Here is a 10,936-nt window from a genome sequence, read left to right on the forward strand (position 1 = left end):
CTGTTAAACTGTAAAATTTCCATTAGTATAAAAATAGGATCTTAAATTGCTGTCAAAGCAATGGAATTCAGAACAGTCACTGACATCACCACTTAAATCGTGTAAGAATTTACAAGATGGCATCCCAAAATTTCTGCAGTTCTGAAAAGAGTATAGTTACAGTGTCATATCACTACTTCATGCATTTAATTGTGGGTGCATTTTATTTACAAAATCACAGATATGTTTAGTAAATGTAATGAACAGTGTGTGTCTATCTGTCTTGGCCTGGGCCTGTCTGTATGTCAGCAGAGCACAGAGGGATATTCAACTGTTTCAGGATATTTCTGTTTTAAAGTAACTTTCCTTAGATATATTCCAAAGCTTTGAGAAGGTCTTTTTACTCAACAATCATGTAGGAAAGTAATTTATCTATTGGTAGAATTTTAATCCTTCTCTTATACTAGGAAGAAGTGTTCAGCCTTCTAAAACTGAAATGCAATTTTTAATTTCTCTTGTGATTCTGAAAGCTGGATAAAACTTTGATAATTTGTTCATATAATCACATTATAAGCCACAACAATACTTTTAGTAAGCAGCTAGGATGGATATAGGTTAGACAAGGTGATGTAGGAATTCAGAAGACAGCATCTCTATGAGTTTTTAAATAAGTACATTGTTTAGCTTACTGGAGGTTTCATTGTGTAAATCTGGTGGTTGAATAATATGTGATGAGGTTTTTTTCTGATCTGAAAACAGATGTGAAATCAGGAACCAAAACAATTACTTTGATGTCTTGTAAGACTCAGACAAAGCTAATAACTTTGTATTCATATAAAAGACAAGGTTATCCCCCAGGCTGTTTTGAGAAAAATGTGCTGTTTGTTCACAATTGTGCTGTAAAGACTCAGGAGCAGGAAATACGGTGTTCTTTTGGGTTCCATGTTTGTTGTTTGGGTTTTTCTTCATATTTGAATATATAGAACTACTGACTCTACTAAAATAGTTCACAGAACAGTTTGTGGGATCACACCTGAAGGATTTTGCTGTTTTGTGCAATTGCTATGGCTGTTACATTCCAGACTGCACTTTATTCCTCTATATCCTCAGAAGGCTCTTGCCGTAATCTGCAACTCTCCTGTACATGCTCACAACTGCAGTGTAACCCAGGGACTGCACTCCCTGTTACTGCTATGTGACTGCATTTGAAAAAGTGGAATATATTTAGGGTTGCCTTCAGATCCACAGCTGCTTTCACAGGAGTCTTCCTGAGACCACAATTCAGTTGGCACGGCTCATGTAAAGTTTCCTGTTTAGCCTCACTATGTTGTTTTGTAACTACTAGGTACTGCTTTGTTTAAAATAAATGGAAATTACTTATTCATCTTCATCGTGGTTTGATGCTGGCCCAACGCCAGGCACCCACAAAGGATGACCACTCACTCTCCCCTGCCACAGCTGGGCTGAGGAGAGAAAAAAAATAATGAAGGGTTCATGAGTTAAGGACCAGAAGAAAACACTCCAAGGGCAAAACAGGTTCAGCGTAAAGTTACAAAGTTAATTTATTACTAACAGAGTTAGAGGAGGATAATGAGAAGTAAAATAAGACCTTGAAACACCTTTTCCCCCAGCCCCTCCCTCCTTTCCACCAACAGCGCAGGGAGGCAGCGCATGGGGGTTTGGTCAGTTCATCGCCCGAGGTTTTCTTTCGATGATTTGGGAGAGGAGTCCTTGACTGAGGGGAGGCCGTGGGGTCCCTCCCATGGGAGACAGTTCTCCATGAACTTCTCCATGAACTTCTCCAGCATGGTTCCACTCTCACAAGCAGCAGTCCTACTGCACCTGCTGCAACATGAGTCCCTCCCACTGCTGTGCTGTGGGTCTCTTTCCACAGGGTGCAGTGCTCCAAGGACAGGCTGCTCCAGCCTGGAAGCAGGGCCCTCTCTCTCCACTGGGTCTTCCACTGGATCACAGCCTCCTCCAGGCACCCACCCACTCCGGCACGGGCACCTCCCCCACGGGCTGTGGGTGGATCTCTGCATCCCCCGTGGATCCCCATGGGCTGCAGGGGCACAGCTGCTTCACCATGGTCATCGCTACGGCCTGCAGAGGCATCTTGGCTCTGGAGCCTGGAGCCCCTCCTGCCCCTCCTTCTTCACTGACCTTGGTGTGTCCATGTTGTCTCCCTCACATGTTCTCACCTCCTCTTCTCTGACTAAAAGAAAAAAACTGTGTACACTTTGTGTTGATTTTTTTCTTAAATATGTTATTACAGAAGCGTTACTGGCTTCTCTCATTGGCCCAGTTTTGGCCAGCAGCATGTTCATCTTCAGAGTCAGGGATTGGCTCTGCTGGACGTGGTGGAAGATTCCAGCAGCTTCTCACAGAAGCCACCTCTGTGGCCGCCCCACTACCAAAAACCAGGCCCTGCAAAACTGACACAATCTTTTATGGCTTAGTGGAAGAAAGTAACAAAAAAAGAATGGGCATTAAGGACTAAGAGAAGAGTAAAAGGAAAGAGAGTAAGCTGAGAAAGGGGAGAGATGAAAGTTTGTTTGGAATAAACACAGGTGCGTTGTTCAGTATTCTTTCAGCTGGGTGTAATGGAGTGTTGTGACCACAGAGGCTTCGATGGAGATCATGGCTGAGTGGGGAGAAAAAGTGGAAAAATATTGTGTGTGGGGTGAGATGGGGGATCAGCTCTAGCTGAAAAGGGCCAAGGCAATCATTAGAGCACAAAGTAAATTACAGCTGATGGCTGCTGAAGATACAAGGGGCTTTAAAGGATTTGCAGCCTTTCTTGCTGCTGTTTATATTAGTGATTTTGGACCAGAGGGGAGATAAAAGGATGGGGCTACAGCGTGGAAGCTGTTCTAGACTCTGCATCATCCCAGAGTATAAAAGACCAAATGTGTCTTTTCCTTTCTGTTGCTGGCCAGAAAGGAAATGTTTCTGCTCTAGACACAACACTGTGCTACTCTGGAACTGGCAAATACAAACAGTAAAGAAAATTATTAAAAACCTTGTTGAATTTTATTTTGTCAGCATTTGATGGCAAAAGATAAATGTTAAGTGTCACAAATAACTCATTTTTAATAATAAAGTAGACTGGACAAAACAGCTAAATCACAAAAGTTTAAAATTCATTGTCTTTACTCAAGCAGAATATCCAGTGAAGAGGGAAGAGTAAGGATTGAGAGAGCAGTAAAAATGTCTTTACTTTAGCAAATTTGGTCTCTCTGAGAAGTAGCTAAAATATAAACTCAAACTGTGGTTTTAATTGCCAGATATTTGCAGAATAAGGATAAATTCTGTAAGTACACCTGCTGGAATAATGGATTCTTTCACCCCTCCTTTTTATGTAGAAACAAGAAATAGAAATACTAGCCCAGGCATCTTAGCTGTTTAGAATCAGAGATGCTTTACCTGCACGTACCTATGTTTTCTATGTATGAAGCAACAACTCTTTGAATTATGGGAGTACTTGCTGGTTTCTCATTACTTCTGTTATCTACTTAATTAACTAGTTGTGTCTCTTAGCTTGTTATAAACTTTTTTTTTTTTTTTTTTGGTGGCAACAAAGGCAATTGCATTGAAGACTTAAGAGGTAAATAGAGAATTTTTGTCACTCATGAAGGCATGATTTGCCTTTGTAAACTGCAGGTATCAAAGCAGTTTTTCTATTCTGTTTGGACACACTGTGTAGTAACAGGGGGATAAGAGGCAGCTGTGCCTCAGACCACATGAGGTAATTTGCAGACACATTTTAATTGCCTTTTAGAGAGCATGAAGGAGTTCCAAATAGTCTAATGAGTTCCAGCAAACACCTGTGAAATGCTTTTAGCCCACCATGTAAAACAGAAATTAAGGAAGAAATAAAGCACAAATCTAGCATGTATGTTCAAATGGAGGTAAGGGAGAAAAAATAGATTTCCTTAAGTATTCACCGCATTCTCTAAGTTAGGAATAAAGAAGACTACAAACCATTCTGTATATTCATACCAACAAAAAGCTAAAGAGATGAATTTCAGGAAATGGTCTTTGTAGGTCACTTAATATATGAGCCTTAGGAGCAGAGGCTTGTTTGAGGTTGAATTATAAATTGTTTCAATGCATAAGTCTATTTTTAAGCATTATGTTGCAATGCAGCAAAGCAATTTTGGCTAGTCTTAACTTCAAGTGTAAGGGAGTGTACCCACTTAAATCAGAGGTGTTCTGGAGTGCTTTTGCTCCTTTGGGGCTTAAAAACAGCAGTGGAATCTTATTGCAGAGATCCTGCAAATGAGTTAACATAAATTATATTTATGCCTATGTAGTGTTCTGTATACATGTATTTTTGTTGGAATTGTGGGTTGAAATCCTCTGATGATAGTGCATTTGTTGTTTGTGTTCAATATTTTAACAGTTTAATGGAAATTAATGGAAATAGTACATGAAATCCTCAATGAAGTTGATCCTTGAGTTGGAGCTTTGAATAACACGAGTTATTTATCCCTGTTATGCTTCATCTGTATGAAATACAACTTATCACCCCATCAAGAGTGCCATGAGATTTTGAATGCATAAAGATGAGGGATTTTCCCAAGTAGATTTTTCAAAAAAATGTTCAGAAATTTAGAAAAAAATATTCCAAACCCTGAACAGTTGTAAGCATTAGAGAAGGGAGAGATTGTGGACATTGCTGTGCGGCGGCTTGTCTTTCAAAATCTATACTGGCAGAATTTGCAGAAGGAAATTTTCTAAAATTATTTTCTTTGATATTTAAAAAATGCCTAACAGTAACTCCTGTTTTCCCCCAAGAAATCCAGCAAGTTAATGGAAGGTATATAAGTTGTACCTTAAACATACAGGAGAAGAATATCAATTTGACAAGAAAAAATGAATGTCTAATATTTGGCATTCGATCATTTGAACTTGCAAGACTGATTTGTGGCATGCAATATGCTCTCTTAGGCCTCTTTGGAGATGTTTTACTTCTCAAATGATGAGAACACTGAATGTTTGGTTTTATAGAGAAAGGAAGGAAAGTTTGCTCTTTGAATGACGTGAATGAAATGACAGTTCATCTCTAGAATTGTGCTGTAAGACTGCTGTGTCATGACTTCCTTAGCAGTGAAAAGTTCCTTTAAAAATAATCTCCATCACACACTTTGTGGTAACTTCTTCCTCGCTGGCAAGGACAGAACTCTTTAGGGTACATGAGTTGAAGGAAAAATTTTGTATGTACAGTGCATGCTATTGCTTAGCAGAGATACCAAACTGAGGGAGAAAGTGTAGAATATCCATTCCTCTCTTCTGGTTAATCCTTCAGGATTAATGTCCTCTGTGTTTCAGATGAGGTTCAGACATGAGTAGGAGATAAAGTAATCCATTTTCCATTTTTGATGCAGTAGAGGCAGACTTGAGGAAAAAAGTCCCCATCAAGTACAAATTATACAATGCCTTAGATCTGGAATTTTTTAATGGATTTGTATAGTTTTTCTCCAGTTGTCCAAAAGAGGTACCATGGATGGCATCAAGGAAGCACCAAGGCAGTGTTGAAGTGGTGTGAGTACAGTCAGCCTGCTGCAGGATTGGCAGCACAGTGTCAGCAGCTGCCCAACACAGTCCCAGGGTGATCCTGAACACTTGGGATGAGCGACACAAAGGCGGAATGAAGGACATTAATACTGAGCAGTAAATATCATTAAAGTTCCTGTTAAACAGCAACAAGCTGCAATACCAGCAATAATCTGTCATGAAACCATAGAAGCCGAAGGGGAGCCTCCACACCTCAGGTGTTGATATTTCCGATAAAACTTACAAAAATAAAACTTACAAAATCATGGATTTCTTTCAGAAGTAAAATGCTACATCCTCTTTTGCATATAAAAAGGTCTCTAAATTTAAGAATGAGCAAGGGTTCTTATTTTTGTGGAAAGAGAACAAGATCTATATTGACCAGTGGAGATGATTAAAAGTATAGAAGCCCTATGGTCATACAAAAGAATTGAAGAATAAGAAGTTTTTTAATTATATTGAACTCAAAGAATCTTAAAGTTAATAAAATTATTTTAAAATGCTGGTTTTGAGATAACTTAATGCTTTATACTTAGTAACTTTTTGTGACATCTTGAAAGGGAACAATCTGAATAATTTCGATTCTGTTTAATTTCAGTATTAAATGTATTTTACTTTTAAATTTTTAATAATTTTGGTTTACTTGTTAATATAATTGTTTATTTAATATTATGTGTCCTATTTTATAATACTTCCAAGTTATTCCTGCTCAAGCATTTGAGTCCTTTGATTTAAACCTCATTTTCTATGGTGTTTGCAAAAATTCTGCCAATGATGTAATCATAAAATCCGCACTGAGCAGTATGGAAGTTAAAATTAATAAAGTAACATGGTAATAAAGATCTGGCCAAGAACATTGCATGTCATTTAAACTAAGGCTTTGCAAGGTCTGTACTTTAAAAACAATAAACTTCACGAGAAATACTAACAGCCAGGGTTAACATTTTTATACTCATTCCATCCACATCCACCCCAGTTTCATTTTCCTTTCATTTTTATTATTATTTTATTATTTTACTTAGTGTGTTTTTTCCTCTCCTCCCTTCCTTCTCTGTGCTTTGAACAGATCCTTGTGTATGAAGACTGTTCTCTCTGTTCTTGGTTTAAAATTGAGGAACTCTTATAAAAAAGATTTCTCTCTTTCATCCAAGCATTTCTTTTGTTTACCCCCTCCTCCTCCTCTGGCAGGTCTGAACATCTTTTACTACCTTTCTCAAGACTTAGTAAAGCATCAGAGAACACTTTGCTCCAGCCATACCTCTTTATATCTCCAAGAATTTCCATCCTCTTGCTCTTATGTACTTTCTAAAGGGCTAAACACTGCAAGAACATTAAAGATCAGTAAAACCATTATTCAGAATTTCATTATACGAGTACTTGAGGTAGGCAGGTTTGGGAGGCAGTTAGACTCTGCTTGTTTTTCATTACTTAAATAAATACATATATTTATTTTCGAGTATCTTTTAGATACGAGTGTTTTATCTCATTATCATCATAAATACACTGCAGCATTACCAAGCACCATTCAAAAACATGACCTCCCCTTCATAATGGCATTACCACTTTTGAGGATAGCCTGAGGAGTTCCCTGCAGCTGGAATGTGCTGGAATTCTGAGGAAAGCTTTGCTTTGGTCTGTGTTTGCCAGCAAATCATCTGTGTATATGGTGACTTTTGAATTGTTTTCTTTAAGCTGTCCATGCTCAATACTTGGATAGTCCTAAAGAGATTTAAGGGCTTTTTAAACAAAAACGGTTGATATCTCCTAGTCATGTTTGTGAATAAAAATAGGAAGTTTATTTTGAAACTTAAGCTTTCCTTTCGTTTTTCTCTGAAATTACAGTAGAATCTCTGTCAAGATTACAGTACTCTGTAACAGAAAGATAGTCCTAATTTCAGAAAGATGCTGGCTCTCTAGAGTCTGTGGACTGTGAAATTCAGTCAAGAAAAATAAGCTGATACACATTTCATAGTTATTGCCCAGGCTGAAGAATTGCTGTCCTGTGCTGGGAGCCTGGTTCAGCAATTCTTGCTCTGGTCCTGCCGAGTAGCAGATGTACCTGTTCTACTGCTCAGGACTCAGGGAAAGGAGAGATTATTTGAGAGGACGAATACTTTTACTGTTAAAGTAGGAGCTGAAGAAAGAAAAATTCACCATCCAGAAAGCCCAGTAGAACCTTAAGTAATCAAACTTAGGGAAAAGTAATCAAGGACCAAGAAAAAAGCTTTAAAATACTTTATACTTATCTGCCAAAATTCATAGCAGCAAAGGATTTGTAGCATTAGTGTCTTATGCATATTTATGTCACTGTAGGGTACAGAAAATGGACAAATAGATGGAAAAACGTAATGAAAAGCAGTAGCCTGTTTTTATTCCATGTACTTATGTACAGTTGCTAGTGATAGGTGCACAAAGCCAGAGGTGGGAAGAGAGGGAGGAGGTGTTAAACCATATAGTAGTGAAGTTTAGGTTGATCTAAACACAGCGTGCTCCATATATGCATCCTTAAACAGGATAGAAGTATTTTTATGTAGCAGTGCATAATTGAAAATAGTTGTAGCACCGTCCAGAAGTTTGTGTATCTCCAAAGAGGGTACAGGAAAAAGCATGTTAGAATCAAAATTATATCATTCCTCCTGAAATTTCTGATTGTGGTAAACTGAGGAGAATCTGTTACTTGTTATGAAAATGCCTTGCTTTTCCATTTGCTTCTTTATCATGCCCTACCTACTACAGAGTTGCCCCAAAAGAAATATTAAAGGAGTGAGTAGGGAAGAGGAAAAAAGGATTTGTCCTGCTTTGTTAAGGCATGTTCTCTCTTTGGATTCCCTCCGGCTAGAGTGGATTATTCTTTCCAGGGTTAAAGCCTGGCATCAAAGAGGAGCCTATGTCCATAGTAAAGACAGAGGAACTGAGTGAATTGAGTAAATAACTGCCAGGGTGTCAGTAGAAATCTGACACTTTGGCAAAAGTTTAGAGAGAGAGAAAGGCAGAAAATGAACTGAAGCCATCTGCTGCCCTTTGCTATGGACGAAACAAAGTGGTGTAAGCAATAACCATCCTTGCTGGCCTTTGCCTACTCATACCTTTTGTCTCCTTAATTTACATTTATATTTTTGAGTAAAGAGTAAATAACATTTTTCCCTGAAGATTCATGTCACTGCAAACCCACCATGGGCTCCTGGAAGGAAACCCTCACAAATGCCAAACCCCGACTGGAAGTTGTTGTCACAGACACTGTGGGGAAGTTCCTGTGGATGCCAAAACCCCAACTGAGACACTGTCATTGACATGACTGGAAACCAGACAGGTGTATTCCTGCATCAGAGAGGGCTTGGATCAGACAGACCTTTGCTGAGCACAGGACATGAAGCCAAGTGTCAGATTTACACTAAAATGGAACCAGGGAGAGAGGGGCAGATGAGAGAGAAGCTGCTGTAATACAGCCAGTCATAATTAGGAAAAGGATATAAATATGAATTACTGTTCATCATCTTAAGTAAAGAGTTCAATCATCAGACTTTTAAAAAAGTAGCATGTTTTTCTATTAAAATCCATTTCTATTACAAATATACATAATGTTTATAACAAAAATCTAGGATGTGAACATTCTGCCTCTACATTTTTTGTTTAAATATGCTGTCTCTCAGATCAAAGTAAATATTACTAAATGCTCTTAGTGAGAGCAGAGTAAATGTAGAGCAAATGTTTAGTGATGTTTCATGTTTTTATCATGACTGCTTTTTACCTCTGCATGAAATGTTAAAAGTTATAGTACATCTCTAACACAAAGCAAGGTGAATTTTATTTTAATCAAGGTAGAAAATTTGAGCTTTCTCAATTACAGGGATAATATTGTAGAAAGTTTGTGAAAATAGGTCGCTGTAATGTTTGAATAGGAGTCAGACCTCTGCTGCTGGCCTCCCACCATCAGATGTTTGGATGTATCATTAAGAATTTATGAATAATTAAGCCAAACCAAAATATCATCTCACACTGTCCTAAATATGAGCCTCCTACTTGCATGGTCTTTATTTGTATAAAATTAGCTGTCCACGTATAGTCCTCTACCCACCATTGATTACCTAATTACACAATCACTCCATCAGTAAATCAGCACAATATCTGTGACCCTCCATGTCACTGCAGTACCCCCTGTGATTCCCCAGGAGCTTTGCTGAGGCGGTTCTGCTGACATAATATATTCATTATCCATTAGATCTGGCACACGCTCTGCAGTGCTCAATTACAATACAATCGAGCGCGGGGCCTGGTGTCAGCCCATGTAATGACTTTCTGATTATCTGTCTTTAAATGATGAATGAAATGAAAATGTACTATTCAAACCCAGTGGAAGATTGCTAAAGATGCTAAATGAAAATTTTACATACACGTTTTATGGAAAGAGGGATGAGGTTAGAGGGCAAGGGTTTGCCTCACATTCAAAAATAAAAGGTAGGAATCTTAAGCCGCTATAAAACCATCTGGTGAAATGGTGCTGCCTTCAAAGGTGTGGCCTTGTGCCCATGTATTTTTTGACCATCTCAGATGTTTTCAGTCTCACAGTAATTTACTGGAAGGTTTTAAATTTCAACAGTTTTTTACAATTTCATATTTCCCTTTTCATTGGAGAGACTTAATTGCTAGAGTTAACTCTGTATGTAAGAACATTTCTTTAGATGAAGTTTATTGTAATAAAGACCTGTAATAAGGAGTCACTTCCAACTTATTTTTTAATTTTATGAGTTATGGGAAAAAATGTTCTGCATTGTTGCACTTTAAAATACATTTCTATGTGGAGCTCAGAAATTCACAGCTTATTTTTAGAGACATGTTTGGGAGCAACAGACCTGGCCTCCATTTTATCTTCGGATAACAAGATAAAAGATGTTCATCTTCTATGATGAACATCTGTATTGCTGTGCAGTGCTGTCAAACCTTTGATAACCAATAATGTAGATCACTGCCAGGTGTGGTTCCTTACATAATTTCTTAAAATCCCAGCTTCAAACAGTGTGTAAGCAAGTCTCGAAGAGTAGGCTGTTATCTCATAGAGCAAACACCACATATCAGTATGGGAAATAATTTTTTAACTGAACAGTAACCCTCTAAGTAAACTAGAACAAATTGAGAGGTATCAATATATTCCAGGATTACAAATAGATGGGAGATTTGTAAGCAATCTGCTGTTCAATTATGAAGTAGATGTTTGATGATACAGTAGTTTCTGTTTCTGTTTGCATCTTCAGTTATTTTGGTTATAACTGAAAATCTTATAAAGCCACAGGTTGGACTGCTCTTTGACTCTTACACAAATTAGAGCTTCCCATTTTACACCCTTAAATTGAATACTTCACGTTTTTGAATGGTGTACAAGTCTGATGGGAAATGTAGCTCT

This window comes from Coloeus monedula (genome assembly GCF_965178545.1).
Source record: "Coloeus monedula genome assembly, chromosome: 15".
Lineage (NCBI taxonomy): Eukaryota > Metazoa > Chordata > Aves > Passeriformes > Corvidae > Coloeus > Coloeus monedula.